The sequence below is a fragment of the Myotis yumanensis genome, unplaced genomic scaffold (genome assembly GCF_028538775.1).
Source record: "Myotis yumanensis isolate MYYU_CA2020_CCGP unplaced genomic scaffold, mMyoYum1.0.hap1 SCAF_1, whole genome shotgun sequence".
Taxonomy (NCBI): Eukaryota; Metazoa; Chordata; class Mammalia; order Chiroptera; family Vespertilionidae; genus Myotis; species Myotis yumanensis.
Genome location: NW_027223752.1, coordinates 236,587,745 through 236,606,760, shown reverse-complemented (window position 1 = coordinate 236,606,760; position 19,016 = coordinate 236,587,745). Strand labels below are relative to the sequence as shown.

Here is a 19,016-nt window from a genome sequence, read left to right as displayed (position 1 = left end):
AGATGACAGAAGCACAATTTCTCGAGTTGTAGACTTAGAAGCACCATACTTGCACTTCTGCTTCATTCTATTACCCAAAGCCAGGCACGTGGTCAAGTCAGGAGACAGAGGCAGAGGACACTTCAAAGTTAAATGCCCAAGGGGGTGGATGCAGAGAGGGTAAAAGATCATTCAACCCATCAGCAAGACCTATCAATTCTACCTTAGAAGTACTTTCCACACCTGTCCAATATTCCTTCTATCTTATTGCTACCACCACTTCAGTTCACCATGATCTCCCTTACCTATCACCACCTGACTGCTCTGTCCAAATCTTTCTTGTCCATTCCTTCTCAGACCATTCTCAATGCAGCAACGAGAATAAAGTTAAAAAGAAAACCTGCTCTGACCACTCATTTAATTAAGTCTGCCAAATGGTTTCCTATTGTTCTCAGGATAAAGGTGAAAATCCTGACTAAGGCCTGAATTGTTTTCAATTTTCAACTGAGGGGTTATTTTAAAGCAAATGGGTGAACCTGGTGAAAGGGAGAAAGAGAGTGAAGAGGGAGTGTGAGAAAGAGAGGCTTTGTAATGACTTCCATGTGAGACCCCTGTCTCCAACCTCATCTCCTTCCATCCTTTCTTTCACTTTATGGTTGGAACACAACATAATTCCCTAACTTGTACACTATTTTAAGCCTCTGGGGTCTTACTTGGACTGCTCTGTGTCCAAGTAGAGAAGTAGAGTTCTTTATCCCTCCTTTTGGTACGGCTGGAAAACCCTCTGCCTTATCCCCTAAAAAAAAAAAAAGAGAGAGGAGAAGAGCATAGATTGGTTTGGCTCAGTGGATAGAGCGTCGGCCTGCGGACTGAAGGGTCCCAGGTTTGATTCCGGTCAAGGGCAGAGGATGACTACTTTTTGGCGTTTAAAGTCTAGAACAGATAGACATTAATAATCTCACAAATACAACCTTATAAACGGCTCCAAATATTTTTTTATAAATGCCCTGTTTATGGTGTTAACGGAAGCTAAGAGTCAGGGAAGGGTCCTTATTTGTATTCTTGTCTTAAGTATGGGTCTGAGTTAACCAAATGAGCAGAGTAGGAAGAAGAATAGTCCTGGCCGTGGAAAAGCATATGCAGAACTCTGGGGGTTGAGGGAGCAAAGGACTTGAGAAACTGAAAGGCTATGAATCAGGCTGGAGCATCCATAGAGCTGCATTTGGGGGGAACCAGAACATGGACAAGGCACATCTTCAGCTAAGAAGGATGGAGCTCCAACCATGGTTGGGGATGGAGAAGGGCAAAGCTATTTGGAGGCAGCGTTATATGCAGGAGAAATGAAATCAGAGAAGGAGACTCTCAGAGGTGAGAAGCTGTCCTGGAACATAAGGAGGCCTAAGGAGAAAGATTTTGAAGATTAGCTTGTAAATGAAGTGAGGGTATTAGAGACCTGCTTTCTTTGATGCCAGATACAAAATCCAGGAGCTTAATGGGGTCCTGTGGGGCCCTGTGGGATTAAACAAGCCTTTTGAAAGGCCCATCATAAAGGAGAGGGGACAAGCAAATTCCTGCCAGTCCCATTGTCCTTTATAATGAAAGCACCTGCTTTTTCTCCTCCACCCCAGGGCCTGAAGGCCACATTGGCTAGTTCGTCAACACATGACTACTTCTATGGCGATGAAGAGAATGAGTAGCTCCGTTCCCATTTTCATGAAGTTTATGGAGAAGTGGGAGAGACTGTCAATGAAATAATCACAAGTGATCAGTGTGATGAATAAATGGTCCAGGTAGCTATATTTCTGATAGTCTGAGAAGTCAGTGGTTGGTGGTGGTTGCCTTGGGGACATTTAAAATAAGACCTAAAGAATGAGAGAGGATTAGGCGGGTGAACAGTGGCTGGTAGGGTGGGCTAGGATGATTGAATGTGGGAAACACATAAAAGCACAGACCCTGTGATGGGAGGTCCTATAAACAGTACAAGGAATGGACAGAGGGTGTGTGTGGCTACAGAGAAGAGGTCCATTGAGAGAATAAACCAAACAGATCACCAAGGTTTGGACTACGTGGGGTTTTCAGCCATGGTCCAGGGAGTCACTCTCTCCCAAGGGAAACAGGTGAATAGAGAGAGATTTACACCGGACAATGGCAACAGCTGAACATTGTAATTGTCTTGGGTGTTATATCTCGGAGGAGCACAGGACAGGAATTCTTGTTCCAAACAGAGTCTGGGTCTCACTTTGAGGGAAAGTACCCAATAGCTATGAGAAGAAAGAAAGCACACAGGTGACACACTAACCTAGCTATGTGACTCTGAGCAAGTCATGTCCCCCTTCAGAACCCTACCTCCTCCTCTAGCCACCAAGAATTTGGGCCCAACACATTGTAGGAATTTATTGAATCTTTGGAGAAAAATAGACTCACTTTCCAGCCATGAGCTTTGTCTAGAGGGGAGCTATGATTTTTCCCCTGTAAAAGGTCTCTTGAAATAAAAGAACATCATTTAAAAGTGAGATCTTTCTGTAGATGGATATGTTCCAGTATTAGATGAGAAGGGGAATGAAACCACATCCATTTAAAATCTGACAGAGGACCAGGGAGAACAAAACCCTCTTGGTCTAATGACAGGACTAAATTGGGTTCTGTTTCAAGTTGCCATTGAGTTTCTGAGTTTATTAGAAGGAAGATAAAACAACCTCAAAAAAGAATGATGTGTGTAACGGATTAATTTCCAGAGCTTCACAGGTGCCATTTACGGTGCAAGTCTTCCTTCCTGAATTGTTTTCAATTTTCAATGGAGGGGTTGGTTTCTGAGCCTGAGTCTGAGATACAACTGTTCAATTGGCTTTGCGGAGAAGAAACCTAAGAGGATGAGGTCAGAGGAATGGGATGGAAAACACACACGGTGCAACTTCCTCACTAACTTAGGCAACCTGCTCTCTGGAGAAGGACTATTAAGGCAAAACATTCTTCAAGACTGAGGCTGACCAGAGATGCCTTTTAGTCCACAAGGAGTTATCCTGTGATTCTTTCAGAGTTTGAGAAGGCTTATCAGGAGCTAGGCACACATACACATAACCTTATTCCCTGTCTCCCAATTTTCTCCGGGGAATATTCCTGAATATTAGAGACATGGAAAAGAATGACAGGTTCTCCTTTTCTCTCTCCTCATGTAGGGATTTCACAATTGAACTACAGGGGCCCTGTAGAATTCTTTCTCTGTCAGTGATCAACAAGAGGCAAATGTGAGGGCTTCAACCTCAACAAGTGGTCTTAGTTGAATGTACCTGAAAAAAGGAAGGTGATTGAAACCCTCTACTTTAGGCCCTAAAAAAAAAAGAGAGGAGAAAAGTGCAGATTGGTTTGGCTCAGTTGATAGAGCATCGGCCTAGGGATTGAAGGGCCTGAGGTTCGAATGCAGCCAAGGATGAGAGAGGGAGAGGAAGAGAGAGAGGGAGAGAGAGGGAGAGAGAGGGAGAGAGAGGGAGAGAGAGGGAGAGAGAGGGAGAGAGAGGGAGAGAGAGAGGGAGAGAGAGAGAGATTTTTTGCCTCTTCTTCTTTCCTCCCTCCTCCCCAGAGGCGAGGGAGGCAGGGGGAGCGCCGCTGGGGAGGAGGGAGGAAAGGAGGCGCTGCCTCTTCTTCTTTCCTCCCGCCTCCCCAGAGGCGAGGGAGGCAGGGGGAGCGCCTTCTTTTTTCTTTTCTCCCTGTTTTTTTTTCTCGCTGTCGCGACCCACAGGTTGAGAACCACTGACTAAGCCTTGGAGAAGAAGCGCTGCTCCTGCATGTGGCGAAATTGGCCCCACCTCATAACCCCCCACCTGCCCCTTCCTCCCCGTTTAAAACATTTCATACACTCCAATAAAATAAATGAAAGCTAAAGGAGCCCGGGTTTAATATTCAGGGTATATAATTCAAGTGCAGCCTATTGGACGACTTCCCTGTTAATCAGAAGAATAACAATGTTTTTCTCCTTGTTTGCTTTGCAGAACATAAAGTTATTGCTCGGTTTAGGGAGGTCACGTGGGTGTGAGCTCACGCCCTCTCCCCGGGAAGGCTGGAGACAGATTGCCCCTGCCTGACTGTGTGAGAACCCCCAAGCGCCTCCCTGGGAATTCAGATCCCCAGGCCCTCGGAGCTCAGCCACCAAATACAAGGCCCCCACTTCCTCTGTGCCCTACCAGATCCAGGTACCTCGTCCCTCTGACGGTTCTCAGAAGCACTCACGCCTGCCCTCTCCCCATCCAGGGCTTAGGGCTGGTCCGTCATCTTGTCCGTCATCTGGTTTCACAGACCCATCCCTATGGCAAAGTCTATCAGATCACACATTTCATTAATTTTACAAATGTGTTATTTTTTTATCTTTATTGTTGGAAGTATTACAGGTGTCTCCTTTCTATTCCCCCCATTGACCCCTCTGCCTGGTTGCTGCCCTAGCCCAGGCCTTTACCACCCTACTGTCTGTGTCCATAGGTAATGCATATCTATATCCTCTCTAATAAAAGAGAAACATGGTAATTAGTGTACGACCACTACCCTTCCCATTGGCTAATCAGGGCGATATGCAAATTAACTGCCAGCCAAGATGGCGGCCGGCAGCCAGGCAGCTGGAAGCGAACATGAGACTTGCTTGCTTCAGTGAAGGAGGACTCCAACGTTCCCCGCCTGCCACTGCTGGCCTCTGAGCTTGCAGTTTGAAACATTGTTACAAATATAGAAGCTAAACAAAACCCCAGAAACCAGCTTTCAGCCGGCCAGGATCTCAGAGCTGGAGATGATACAGTGTTTCGATTATAGAACCAAAACAAACCAGATACCTGCTTTCAGCAGCAGAGGCCTTGGCCCAGAATTTAAAAAAAAAAGAAAAAAAGGAGCGGTTGGGAGCTTCAGTCACCCACCAGCCTGAAAACAGCCCTCATCCCCTCATCCAGGCTGGCCAGGAACCCCAGTGGGGACCCCCACCCTGATCCAGGACACCCTTCAGGGCAAACCAGCCGGCCCCCACCTGTGCACCAGGCCTCTATCCTATATAGTGAAAGGGTAATATGCCTCCCAGCACTGGGATCAGCGTGACAGGGGGCAGCGCCCAAACCCCCTGATCGCCCTGTGGCTCTGTGTGTGACAGGGGGCGGGGCCACAACCTCCCTATCGGCCCTGCTCTGTTCATGACAGGGGAAGGCGCCCCAACCCCCTGATCAGCCCTGCTCTGTGCCTGATAGGGGGGAGCTCCCCAACCCCCTGATCGCCCTGCGGCTCTGTGTGTGACAAGGTGCGGCACCCCAACCCCCCCCCCCCCACGGGCCCTGCTCTGTGTGTGACGGGGTAGAGCCATAGCCTCCCCATCGGCCCTGCCCTGAGTGTGAGAGTGGTGGCGCCCCAACCCCCTGATCCACCCTGCTCTGTGTGTGACAGGGGGCGGTGCCCCAACTCCCCTATCGGCCCTACTCTGTGCGTGACAGGGGGGAGCTCCCCAACCCCCTGATGGGCCCTGCTCTGTGTGTGACAGGGGGGAGCTCCCCAACCCCCTGATGGGCCCTGCTTTGTGCGTGACAGGGGTGGCATTGCAACCTCCCGATCCACCCTGCTCTGTGCATGACAGGGGGTGGCGCCCCAACTCCCCAATCGGCCCTGCTCTGAGCCCGACCAGGGGCTGCACCTAGGGATTGGGCCTGCCCTCTGCCACCCGGGAGCAGGCCTAAGCCAGCAGGTCGTTATCTCCAGAGGGGTCCCAGACTGTGAGAGGGCACAGGCCGGGCTGAGGAACCCCCATCTCCCCCCCAAGTGCACAAATTTTTGTGCACCGGGCCTCTAGTATATATATAAAAGCCTAATGTGCCCAGTGTCCCCTTGATAGTTCAATTGACCAGGAGTTCAATTGCTCACTATGACATGCGCTGACCACCAGGGCTGGTGTGGAACGAAGGAAGGCCCTGGCTGGCAGCCACTAGGGACATGCATGAATTTCGTGCACTGGGCCTCTAGTCCTATGTAATAAAAGGCTAATATGCAAATTGTCCCCTTGACCTGGAGTTCAACCAGGAGTTCAACCAAGAGTTTGACCACCATGGGGCAAGGCTGGCCATCCAACCACCCATGGCCCCTCCCCCTGGCCAGCCCCAATCAGCCCTGGCCCTAATTGGGGCAGGCCGGCTGGCCGGATCCCACCCGTGCATGAATTTGTGCACCGGGCCCCTAGTATGCCTATAAGCTCTTTGGTTAATCTCTTCCCGCCCTCCCACTCTACTTCCTGCTGAGATTTGTCAGTCTGTTTCATGTTTCCATGCCTCTGGTTCTATTTTATTCATTAGTTTATTTTGTTCATTAGATTCCTTGTTCATTTATTTTTATTTTTAGATTCAATTGTTGATAGATATGTATTTATTACCATTTAATTGTTCAATATGTTTCTTCTTTATCTATTCTTCTTCTTCTTCAAGAAGACCTTTTATTTCATGTAATACTGGTTTGGTGGTGATGAACTCCTTTAGCTTTTTCTTATCTGTGAAGCTCTTTATCTGACCTTCACTTCTGAATGATAGCTTTGCTAGGTAGAGTAATCTTGGTTGTTGGTCCTTGCTTTTCATCATTTTGAGTATTTCTTGCCACTCCCTTCTGTCTGCAAAGTTCCTATTGAGAAATCAGCTAACAGTCTTATGGGTGCTCCCTTGTAAGTAATAACTGCTTTTCTCTTGCTGCTTTTAAGATTCTCTCTTTGTCTTTAATCTTTGGCATTTTAGTTATGATGTGTCTTGGTATGGGCCTCAACATAAAAAAGTGCCAGTTGGAAATAAAGGATACACTAACTGAAATGAAGAATAATTTACAGGGAATCAAGAGTAGCATAGAGGATGCTGAGAATCAAATCAGTGATTTGGAATACGAAGAAGCAAAAATACACACAATCAGAACAGTAAAAAGAGAAAATAATCCAAAAATATGAAGATAGTGTAAGGAGCCTCTGGGACAACTTCAAGCGTACCAACATTCGCATCCCGGGTGCCAGAAGGAAATCATGCACTTTTGTTGTTGTTAATCTTCACCGGAGGATATTTTTCCATTGAGAGAAACACATCGATTGGTTGTCTCCTGCACGTGCCCTGACCAGGGCCCAGGCTGGGGAGGAGCCTGCAACCGAGGTATGTGCCCTTGACCAGAATCAAACCCAGGACCGTTTGGTCCTCAGGCTGACACTCCATCCACTGAGCCAAACCAGCCAGGGCAAATCATGTGGTTTAAATCCGCACAGTTTACTGTATGTCAATTACACTCCAAGAAGCTATTTTTAAAAGAAGTTAATCAGGTCATCTGCATGCAAATTCTGCTTTCCCAACCACCTCCCAAGGCAATGAAAGGCACATACACACACATGTCAGGGTATGTAGGCTGAGCTGCTATTGTGCTGGGCTGCATATCTGATGCTTTGGCCAGACGGGTCATGCTGTGCTGTCTGTTCCTAAAACACATAGATAGGAAGGTACTGACACAAGCCAGGCCTTGAGATATGGTCTCATGGCCCCTTCCCAGCACGCAGGCCTTCTTTCTCCGAAGGCCCGGAAGTCTCATTCCAAATTTGGGAGACAAAGGACTGAAAAAAGTATAAATAAAGAGAGTTTCCTCCATATTGGGGGGCCCAGAATTTGAAAGATACATTTTTCTCTGGGTCTCCACAAAATTTAATAATAAAATGTAACTCTTGCAGTCAGCGCTGCAGTTCAGCCTCTGCTTTGGCAGGATGCTGTAACTGTAGTCAGCTGGCCAGCTTAACAAAGGCTCTTAAATTTAAATTCTGAGTCGGTGGTCTATCTCGCTGAGTGAACCCATAACACTATAACCCCAAGTTCCTAAAATACTGTAGCTTCCCCAAGAGGAAAGTCCCTCTTCTATCTCAGGACAGCCCAGAGGAAGGCAGGCAGCGTCTCATTCCACAAGGTCACCCAGGGACCAGTTCCTTCCACCTTGCTGCTCCACACCCACATGAAGGAGGTGGATAATCCATGGCTGTCCATGGCCACATTTCAGCCTACAAGGAAGCGAAAAAGAGAGAAATTGGAGGGCAAGCCATTTCCTCTGCGGGAAGCATTGCAAACATGGCACACGTGCTTCCACTGACATTCTGTTATTCAAAGGAGGGAGAACGTATACTAGAGAACGGTTAGCCACCTCTGCCCTTGTGTTTTGGGGGAAGAAGTATGAAGAAAGCAAACCACAAGTCTCAATAGATTGTATTGCCACATAGAGTAGGTCTCAAGAACTACAATGTTCTTTACTGTGGTGAGTGGTGCGTTTGTTTCCCGGGGCTGCCATGACAACGTGGCTCAAGTAATACACGTGGACGGTCTCACAGTTCTGGAGGGTGAAGTCCAAACTCAAGGTGTCCCAGGCTTGGTTCCTCCCGAGGGCTATGAGGAAAAATGTGTCCCAGGCATCCCCCCCCTGGCTTCCTGTGGCCTCGAGCATCCCTGGGCTTGTAGCAATGTCCTCCTGTGTCTTCACATTGCCCTCCCTCTGTGGGCGGTGTCCCTGTCCCTCCACGTTGTTGTTGTTTTTTAATAAGGACTCACCCCACTCCAGTATGACCTCACCTTAACTAACTGTATCTGCAAAGACCCTGTTACCCAGTAAGGTCACATTCTGGGGGTGAGGACTTCACATACACATTTTAGGGGAACACAGATGAACCCATAACACATGGGAAAAGAGTGGAATTTGGAGTCAGGAAAAGCAAGTTCACATCCCAGCCCTGCCGTCGGTTGTGAGAAGGCTAAAAAGGATTAATTCAAATGTAACCCTGATATTTGGGGGGCTAGCAATTGGAATTCATGCCAGCAAGCTCAGTGTGCACTCTTGATGACCTATAATTAAGGTCATTGCCTCCTTCCCAGAAACTGGTCTTGCAAGGCGTGTCACTGCCCTGGGGGGGTGGGGGGCGGTCGTTATCGAACACCTGGGGGCCTTCCTATAAGCCCACGAAAGGGGGTGGAACCATATCTGCAAGACAAAGACCCCTGAAGGTTATGAAAAGTGAAGCCTCTGCATGTTACTTCACTCTGATTTGGAAATTATTCCCGGAGTCCGCTAGTGTTAATAAATGGGGTCCCTCCCTTTCTCTAGGAAGCGTGCTTGGTATTTCTTTGCTCTCCTGTAACAGTTGGATGTGTGATTTTCACATCAAGTCTGGTCTCACGAACCTCATTGTCAAGGATGAGGTCACCCCACTGCTCACGGGGCTGGGCAGGGACCTGCCTCCCACCCTTCTCTCCAGAGGAGGACGGGCCTTCGAGCACAAACCCCTCTTCCTTCCCTCTCTCTCTCTTTCTCTCTTTTTAAATATATTTTTAGTGATTTCAGAGAGGAAGGGAGAGGGAGAGAGAAATAGAAACATCAATGATGAGAGAATCATTGATCAGCTGCCTCCTGCACACCCCACACTAGGGATCGAGCCCGCAGCCTGGGCATGTGCCCTTGACCAGGAATCGAACCGTGACCTCCTTGTTCAGAGGTCGGTGCTCAACCACTGCGCCACGCCGGCTGGGCATTCCCTCTCCTTTTTGAATTAAACTTTGGGGCGGGTTCTCCACACTGCTCAAAGCAGAGGGGGCCTCTTGGAGAGAAACTCCACCACGGGTGACATACCTTCAATTTCCTTCAAGGAAGAACAGCCCTTTTGGTCCACAGATGGGTAATTGTACTCACTGTTTCCAAATGTCAAAATGCCAGCCTGGGCCCGCTTTCCACGGAGATCAAACGGGCTCCCCGGCCCCTTCTACTGATGTGGGTGCGCGCTTAGCCACGGCGGGAAAAGCTGGTTTCTGAGCAGCGTGGGCTTGGCAGCCTGCGTTGCTCACACAGCGAGCTCGAGATCGGGCGCCTACCCTCCTCCTACGTCAGACATGAAGTCACGTCCACACAGGGAACCCTTCAAGCTCCCAGAAACGTACAGTCTACGTTACCCCCAAACCTGGGCATTTCTGAGCTAACGCTATGGTGGTCATCGGATTGCAAAATATGAAGGTATCAAACCAACATGTTGTACACCTTAAACCTACAAAACGTTACGTGTCAATTATATTTCAATGACAGAAGAACTGGAATATCTCATGACAATAATAAGGCCGGCAAGGTTTCCAGTCTAGGATTTTCATTTGGGGATTAAAGGCCAGACTAAGTTTATCACGCATTCATATTTGTTGATGTTTTTTAAAAATTAAGTCCGTAGGAGGAGGGGGAGGAGGGGCCCCCTCGCACACCCTTGGAGGGTGTGGGAGTGGGTGTGGACTTTCCTGTTCCCAAGGCATTCTGGGAAGGTGCCTGCAAAGCCTTAGCCAGGGCCTTTACCCTAAGGACAGATTCAGACACGTTTACCGAGTTAAAGATGGGTACTGTTTACCATAGCACACACACAGACGACAGACATGTGCATGAGGCCCTGTCGCCTGCAGCTTGACACCGCCCCTCACCCCGATGCCCAGAGGTCTCAGCTGCAGTGTCAGCTCATCTGGGAAACCCCCTGCCCGGCCCAGCACCCCTTCTGGTCCCGCCACACCTCTCCGGCTCCTCCACTAGCAGCTGCCGCTTCATTGTCCTGTGGGCATGTTTCTCTCCTAACTACTCCAGGGTGGGGCACCATGGGGGACCCTGACCACTCTGGGTCTGTGTCGTCATCAGAGAAGCAGAATCTTAGACAGGTCACGATCCATGCTTCCCAGCTCAGAAACCCTGTTGGAACTGAGGCTTGAACTGGAGAGACCAAAGGGCCGGTTCAGTTTCTCTAGTAAATACTCTTCTGACCATTCATCCCTGCCCTGGGAAAGGAGCCCCAACAGCTCTGCCTGCCCAGGGAACTCCCAGGACCAAAGCCCGGGGGGGGGGGGGGGGGGTGCACTAAATCACCGCTGTTGGAATGACCCTCCATTTACTGACCTAGCTCCCAACTCGGTGCTTCAAGCTTCAGGTCCAAGGCCTGGGTTCGAATCCTGACCCCGCCTCTTACTAGCTGGGCAGCGCTCAACAAGTCGATTAACCTTCAATTCAGTTCTCATTCCACAAACTGGAGATAATCCCAATCCCAACAGGCCGTGCACTGAGCGGGCTCGCGGGAATTAGCAGCAGAAGCAAGGAGGACCCAGGAGGGACGAGTCCCTATGGTGGGAGCCTCATGGGAAGGGAAGTAAAGACACACCAGCCTCTGTCTCAGACGCTGCCCTGGGACCCCAGGAGCAGGGGGCACCTGTGCTCTCCGCAGGAAATGCCTGGTTTTAACCACACAGACAGCAGCGAAATGACAGGACGGTTTGCAAACACCCTCATCCCAAAGGCCCGGGGAATATTGCCCAGGGGCGGGGGGGCGGGCAGGGAGGAGGGGGGCGGGGGGGATATCGCCGGGGCCATTGGGATACACAGTGGCGAATTTTCCTGAGAAAATGTGATTTGTAAATAGAGCTTCATCCTAGGCTGCCCGCAGCTGTTTCAGCCCCTCCGGGAGGGGAGGCAGGTGGGAGAGGGCTGGGAGTCCCTGGCACCCACCGGCTCTCTCTTACACACAGCCCCCCACTTTGCTCCCCCCCCCCCCCCCCCCCGCATCACACCAGCCTTAGCCGCTTCCCAGCACTGCCAGGCCTGGCAGGGGCTGCCCCTCGGGCAGAGTGCCCCCTCGGTCCCCACACAAATGAGCCCGATCACACCACTGCATCTTCAGGGACATTTCACAGCATTTCCTACTCAGCGACTCATGATGCTCAGGAAGGTAGGAAGGTGAGTCCAGGTGGGCCCTGCCCTCGCCGGGACTCTGCAGCTCTCTCTCTGACGTCACCAAGTCCCTAATTAATTCTGTCGCTAGTTGCCTGTGTGACTCAAGGGAAGTCGCTTAACCTCTCTGAGCCTCCTGAAGAACGTGTGAGGACGGGTCTGTCTTTTAGGTGTGTGGTTCCTGGTGAGAGAGAACAAATTCCAGGCCAGCCAAGGGTTTTCAAAGCCACCCCGGAGTGTGGCAGCCACGCCCACAGCTGAGTGTGAGGAAAGGGGGGGCAGGGAGCCTGGAGGATTCCTCTCCTATATACTCTTCCTCAGGAGCTCGGCACTTCACAGCCCGGCCACAGGACCGGCGACAGGCAGAGAGGCGAGAATGCCTCGGCTCTTGTTCAGACTGCGGAATACGTTGTCTAAACACTGGCCCTGCTGCCGAGGCCACGGGGCCTCCCGCAAGCTCGTCATTCCACATGGCAGGGAGCTCTGCTGGGAGGGCCCTTCAAAGGCACTGTGTGGCCTTAGCCGGTGACCACAGGGACTCCCTAAAAAAGATGCTTCAGACAGAACCAAAGGAAGGAGCAAGAGCTGGGTGTTGGGGGAGCCCCCAGTTTCCCTCAGGGCTGGCAGGAGGGAAACTGAGGGGTCAGCAGAACCCCCCCAGCCTGTGGCCATTCATCGGCGAATGCTGGGGGGGGGGTGGGGGGGATTGGAGCGATTCTCAAACTAGCCCTGCAAAGTAGGAGCCACTGTCACCCCCAATCTACACATGGGGTTCTGACTCCTAAGGGGACTGAGTAAGGATTTAGTCTGGGAGGAGGGCCCAGGACACTCCAGGCAGAGGAGCCGGCGTGGCAGAGGCTGAGTGTCGGGGTCCAGCCCCGGGGGTCCAGGGGCTCCCAAAGGTGTGGACGGAGTCGGCCAAGAATGTTTTACACGGAGACAGCGTTCTTTAGTCTCCGTGGATCTTCCTGTGCCTGGCTGAGGCCACAGAGAAAGATCCTGAGGCAAGCCGAGCCTTTATTTTTATAGTCAGAGGTAAACAAGGTAGTGGTTACCAAAGTTACACTGTTCTTGTGAGTTTCACTTGTTTTTGTTCTTGTTGCACTTCCCTCAGCCCATTAGCTTCCCAGATAAGGTCAAGCCTAATTAGGACTGTGCCCTCTAAGCTGGGACTTGTTTGTGACTTTGCCAACAGGTCAGTCCAAGGCTTAATCCTATATCGCCCCCCCCCCCCCCCCAGCTGAGGGTGAGACACAGGCGAGCTGACTGAGAAAGCAGGCGCGGGCAGGCAGGCAGGCAGGCAGGTGGGCAGGTGGGCAGGCAGGCAGGGGGGCAGGCGGGCAGGCGGGCAGGCAGGCAGGCAGGCGGGCAGGGGGGCAGGCGGGCAGGGGGGCAGGCGGGCATGCGGGCAGGCGGGCAGGCGGGCACGTAGGCAGGGGGGCAGGTGGGCAGGGGGGCAGGTGAGCAGGTGGGCAGGTAGGCAGGGGGGCAGGCGGGCAGGGGGGCAGGCGGGCAGGTGGGCGGGCAGGGGGGCGGGCAGGTGGGCAGGTGGGCAGGTAGGCAGGGGGGCAGGCGGGCAGGTGGGCAGGTGGGCAGGTGGGCAGGGGGGCAGGCGGGCAGGTGGGCGGGCAGGGGGGCGGGCAGGTGGGCTGGTGGGCGGAGCTGCAGCTGTACACATCCTCCAGCCGGTGCTCCTGGATTTTCAACATAACCGATGCAGTGTTTGGGAGCATCTGATCTTAGTCTTTGCTTAGAATTTTTAAAAAGCAACCAAAGCACTTCTCCTTAACGAAAGTTTGGCGGATTAGGACATTAGCCAATTGGAAAGGGAAAGTCAGTTCCTTGTAATGTCAGAGAGCAAACGCTCCCTTCACCCGAGGAGCAGCAGACAGCCTCTCGGGGCCTCAGTGTGTCCATCTGTAAATGGGGCAGATGACAGTCCACAGGAAGGAATCGCTATAAAAACTAGGTTCCCAGGCAAAGTCACTTCCCGAGGAGCAAGCCCCTCCTTTCACGGGCCTTGCCTTGCGGGATGAGAGAAAATGCATCCATAAAAGCCTGCCATTCTCCAAGAACAAAGGCCCCGAGCCAGGTGTGGGCTTGGGGAGCAGGTGACTCACGGGAGGGGAGACGTGGGCAGCACAGTGGAGCCAGGAGGGGAGGACAGAGGAGACCGTGGGAACCCGAGGGGGTCTGGAAGGCAGAAGCAGGGGCGGGAAAATAAATCCCACCCAGACCGTGGGACAATGAGACTGGAGTTTAGAAAGCAGCTTAATGACTTGAGAATGTGCTTGGCGAATATGAAGAAAGGGGGGGCGGGGAACAACAAGATAAAAAGCACACGCATAAAGTTCCGATAGTTTTCCAAGGAAAATATATGTGCGGAGGAAAAAGAGTGGAAAGAACTTTGCTCCAGGAAAGCACCAGGTGCAGAATGTCGGCTTCTGATTTTCCTATGCGGTCCTTCCAATGGGCCAGTTTCTCTAGGGAGGGCCTGTGACACTTTGAAACCAGAAAAGAGAAATGTTAAGAAACGAGGTAACCCTAACTGGTTTGGCTCAGTGGATGGAGCGTCGGCCTGCGGACTGAAGGGTCCTGGGTTCGATTCCGGTCGAGGGCATGTACCTTGGTTGTGGGCACATCCCCAATAGGGGGTGTGCAGGAGGCAGCTGATGGATGTTTCTCTCTCATCGATGTTTCTAACGCTCTATCCCTCTCCCTTCCTTTCTGTAAAAAATCAATAAAATACATTTTTAAAAAAAGAAAGAAAAAAGAAATGAGGTAGAGTGACCACACTTGGAGAGGGGGGTCTTGAAAGGGGTGCTCAAGTTAAAATGGGTCCTAGGGGTGGGTCCTAGTGGAACCTGATGGTGTCCTTACAAGAAGAGAAGATTGGGACACAGGCCCACGCCCAGGGTCGACCCCGCGAGGACACGGGGAGAAGACGGCCGTCTGCACGCCAAGGAGGGAGGCCTCAGGAGGAACCACCGCCCACACCGTGATCTCAGACTTGTAGCTTCTGGAGTTTTGAGAAAATTCATTTCTGCTGTCTAAGCTACTCCGCTGACTAAGACACCACACCCAGCCTGCACTGGTCCGGGATAACCAGAAACAGGGACACGGGTGGCAGAGCCACCCCAGCCCAGCTCAGCTAGAAGCAGAGCCTCCCAGCTGAGCCTGGCCCGAGAGCGTTGCCTCCAAGGAACCACACACCACGAGAAGTAAATGTGGTTGTCGAGTGCCACGGAACTTTGTGGCTTGTTGCTACACAGCGTCCTCCGGCCACGGCGGACTGATAGAGGACGCCAACGGGCCTTAGGAGTGCGAGGACATCGTCCCGCACAGGGCTTTAAATTGGCAGTGACTTTCTCCTGATATGGAATCGGGGAGGAAAAGGGCCCCTTCTTGCCTTTATGACTTAAAACCATAGTCAGAACAGTAGCAGAAACAACAAAAAGAGCAGGAAAGCACAGGTCCTGCATTCAAATCCAAGTTTTGCCACGCACTAGCTGAGTGACGGTGGGCAAGCTACGTGCGTAACCTCTCTGTGCCCTGGTCACTCAGGTAGTAACACCCAGGTCATAGGCCTGTGTGAGGAGTGAATGTGTAGCACCTGGCACACGTAAGCGTTAGCTATTTCTATGCGTTGAGTGCCGACTGCATGCCAGGCTTAGGCAGGGACCCCTCACTCTGTTATGGCTCATCCTCTCAATAAATCTATTGGCCCCATTTTGCCAATTAGCTCAGAGGAGTGGACCCATCCAATTCTCTCCATCAACATTTCTACCCCTAGTCCCAAATCTGGACTGCTCTTCCTCCAGCGCCCTGCCTATCTTCCTCAGATCTCAGCTCAGTTGTTACATCTTCAGAGACATTCTCCTGACCACCCCTACCTACCCAGCCCCTTCCCCCACTGCACCTTTCACAACACCGTGTACCTATTCAGTGGAGCTGTACCAGTCAGGATAGGCCAAACTCTGCTGCAGTAACAAACAGGCCCTCATCTCCTTGGGTTACCAAAGGTTTACGTCTCCCTTTTGCTACATGTTTCCTGTGGCAGGAGGTGAGGGGCAGGGCTAACTCATCATGGTCACCCACGCCTAGCAGAGGCTTCGTCTCCACACATGCTCCCACATTCCCAGTGGGAAGGGACTGTGGTCAGTGGTGACTGGCTTTAAAGCTTCCACTCATCCCTGAGACACATGACCCTTAGGTTCACATTTCATTGGCCAAAGCAAGTCACAGCCCGATGTAACTTCAAAGGGAATGAATGGGAAAGTGCAGTCCTATCATGTGTCTGACAAGGTGGGGGGAGTGGGGCACACTCTTTGGAGAACGTCACTAGTCACTGCCACAGTAGCATTGACCCCCAGCGGTGAACTTAGGTGCATTTCTGTGACTGGTTTCTGTCTGTCTCTCCCTGGAGTATAGATCCTGGGAAGGGGGTCCTGTCTGGTTTTGCTCATGACCACACCTCTGAGTACGTTATTGAAAAGTCACCCTGTGAGAAGCTCTGGATTTGGACCCACATCTATCTGACATAAAACCTCTTGCCCACTTCCCTTGGCCAGTGTTAGAATTCTATTACCGACAGCCTACTTGTGGTGCTCTCTCTCGAAATAAGTTTTGCTTATTTGTTTTTGATTCTGAACGGGTTAAGGTAGGAGCGATGTGATTAATACCTCCGTAGGGATTCATTTAATCAGATTTATTATTTTTCCCTCTTAGCACTTGGCTGAGCTCTCCCTCAGACACTGAGGCAGCAGGTGGGGGTTGTGGAAGGGACAAGGTTTTCATGAGATGGGAGTGGAGACCAGGGAGGAGGTGGGGCTCATGGGGGAGCCTTTACCCCCTGGGGACGTTGTGAGACCGATGACAATCCTCAGCCGTGTCCTCGTTTTGCCCACAGTGGACTCCGTGCAAAACGACACAACACTTGGACAACCTGGTTTCTTCCTCAGAAGGCGTGATCTCTAAGCAGCTCAGTCACCGGGCTGCAAACTTCCGTGCAAGCCGAGTATGGAAGACAAAGGACCTGCAGAACAGAACTTTCCCTCTTCTTACCTGTGGTCAGAAGCAATTTTGCCAAGAGTAAGCAGGCCCTGGGCATAAATACTTTTACTAAAAATCCTCCTTCCCCACCCCACCCCCACCCCCGACAGGAACCCGGGAATCCTCGGGGTCTTGTTCAATGGGATACCAAAGCGCCCTCTTGTGTAGGACCTGAGAACTACAAGTAAGTTGACCGCAGCCATCGCTGGCCAAACACACCCCTCACGTCTGGCAAAGGCCAGTACTTGTTTTACTAAGTATGTTTCCAAAGACAAGCTCTTCTCTCTCTCTCTCTCTCTCTCTCTCTCTCTCTCTCTCTCTCTCTTTAAAATATATCTTAATGATTTTTTTACAGAGAGGAAGGGAGAGGGATAGAGAGCTAGAAACATCGATGAGAGAGAAACATCGATCAGCTGCCTCTTGCACACCCCCCACCTGGGGATGTGCCCGCAAGCAAGGTACATGCCCTTGACCAGAATCGAACCTGGGACCCTTCAGTCCGCAGACCGACGCCGCCGCTCTATCCACTGAGCCAAACCGGTCAGGGCACAAGCTCTTTTGTTGTCAGCCACAAGCATTCCCAGCGCCATGTGGGGTGGCTGCGGGATATGCATTTGCCCTGGATGGTTGGGGGGGGGGGGGCCGTTTGGGAGGAGCGAGCAAAGGTTGCTATAAACTGAGCTATGCGGCCGCCGGGTCACGAGTCCGCAGAAATGAAGCTATTCCGATATTTTCAGTAATTACAACCTTTCCTAACTGCCAGCTTGAGTTGCCCAGTGGACGAGGAGGAGAATCTCCAGTTCTCTGGGAAAATAGAAGACATACTTGGGAAGTTTGGGGCAGGGGTTGGGGGGAGAGTGTTAATTCAGCACAGACATTTTTGCTGGGAGAATCTAAAGAATTCAGCAGCGAGACTCCCCCTCCCCGCCCCCCAAGAGGAATAAGCGTATTTTAAAGCGATCTGCGATTTGGTCTCACGTCTTGGTTTTCAAAAGCAGGGCTGAGAAGGGCCCGGGGTGGGGCATTCGCCTGTGAGCCTGGGGATTTCCTGCCCTTGAAAGTGCATTTCTGCCGACTTCGCTGCTTGCGGCTCAGGAGCAAGGATATCAACACCAGAGGCTTTAGCCTCAAAGGCCAGGCGTCTCCGGCACTTTCACTGCTTCATTCCTGCGGCCATTTAAAGTTACATTTCCCCCAGGAACACGCCCCCGCCCCAGCGCCTGCTTGCACCCCAAGCACAGAGGGGGCCCCTCTCCTGCCCACTAGGTTCCCCGGCTCACAGTGCCTGCCCAGGACATTCTCATCCAGACAGAGCCTCGTTCCTGGGGGAGGGAGGCAGGACACTCAGAAAGACTTAATTCAGCCAGATATGGATCTAGTGAGAAAGCACCATAGTTACCAGCACCGTTTATGTAAGAACAGAAGGACAGGAAAGAGGAGAAAAGAGGGAGTTGGTGTTTTGTTTGTTTTTTTAGCTGAAGAATAGAACGTTTGAGGGTGAAATTGGGACAGCGAGGGGAAGGGAAAGACTACGGTGACAGTGTTGGTCACACACCTACAAAGTGTGGTTACCAAGCTGCCCTTTTTCCGGCCTGAGGCCACCGTTCGGGTGTCCCCTCGGGAGGACCATGGGGCTCTGGGCCCCCAGGGAAGGCGTATCGCTTTAACTCTGGGAAAGAAGTTTGCTCCCCCAAGAAGCCGTGGTTGTAAGAATCTTCTGAAGGGTGAGCTGAGGCCTTTCTGGAAAGTTCTGGAAATAAATGCTCTGCTGAGATAGTCTGCCCCCTATGGGAATCGGGGGAGAGGTGGGCTCCTCTTTTCTCCAAGAAGAGAACATTGAAGGCAACTGATCTTGTTGCTATTGTCAGAGAGCGCTGAAGACTGGAGCAGCTGAGCTCGCCTGACAACACGTGTGCTAAGATTGGAAGGATACAGAGGAGGTTAGCATGGCCCTGCGCAAGGGTGGCACCACATGCGTGGAGTGTTCCATATTAAAAAAAAAAAAAAAGACTGAAGCAGCCCCAAGTGGACTGCAAGTGTGTATTTAGGAAAAGGAGCGAGAGGAGCTGGGAAAGTGGTGTTTCCAAAATCAACGCCCCAGTGCCATCCTCCCTGAGGCTTCTCAGGAGTGGGAGGGAGTGGTGTGAACTCCACAGGGCAGTGGGAACGGGGGCAGTGGGAACCGGAGGGTGGGAATGGGGTGGTGGGAACCGGGCGGTGGGACCGGAGGGCGTGCAGGTGCT

At 51.6% G+C, this 19,016-nt stretch overlaps 1 non-coding gene across 1 annotated transcript; it reads left to right on the top strand.

Annotated features, from left to right (window-relative positions):
• Positions 1 to 18,665: 18,665 nt before the first annotated feature.
• Positions 18,666 to 18,769, top strand: LOC139000579 (U6 spliceosomal RNA). Its single transcript, XR_011469639.1, has one exon. It is a non-coding gene; the product is annotated as a U6 spliceosomal RNA (small nuclear RNA).
• Positions 18,770 to 19,016: the final 247 nt, after the last annotated feature.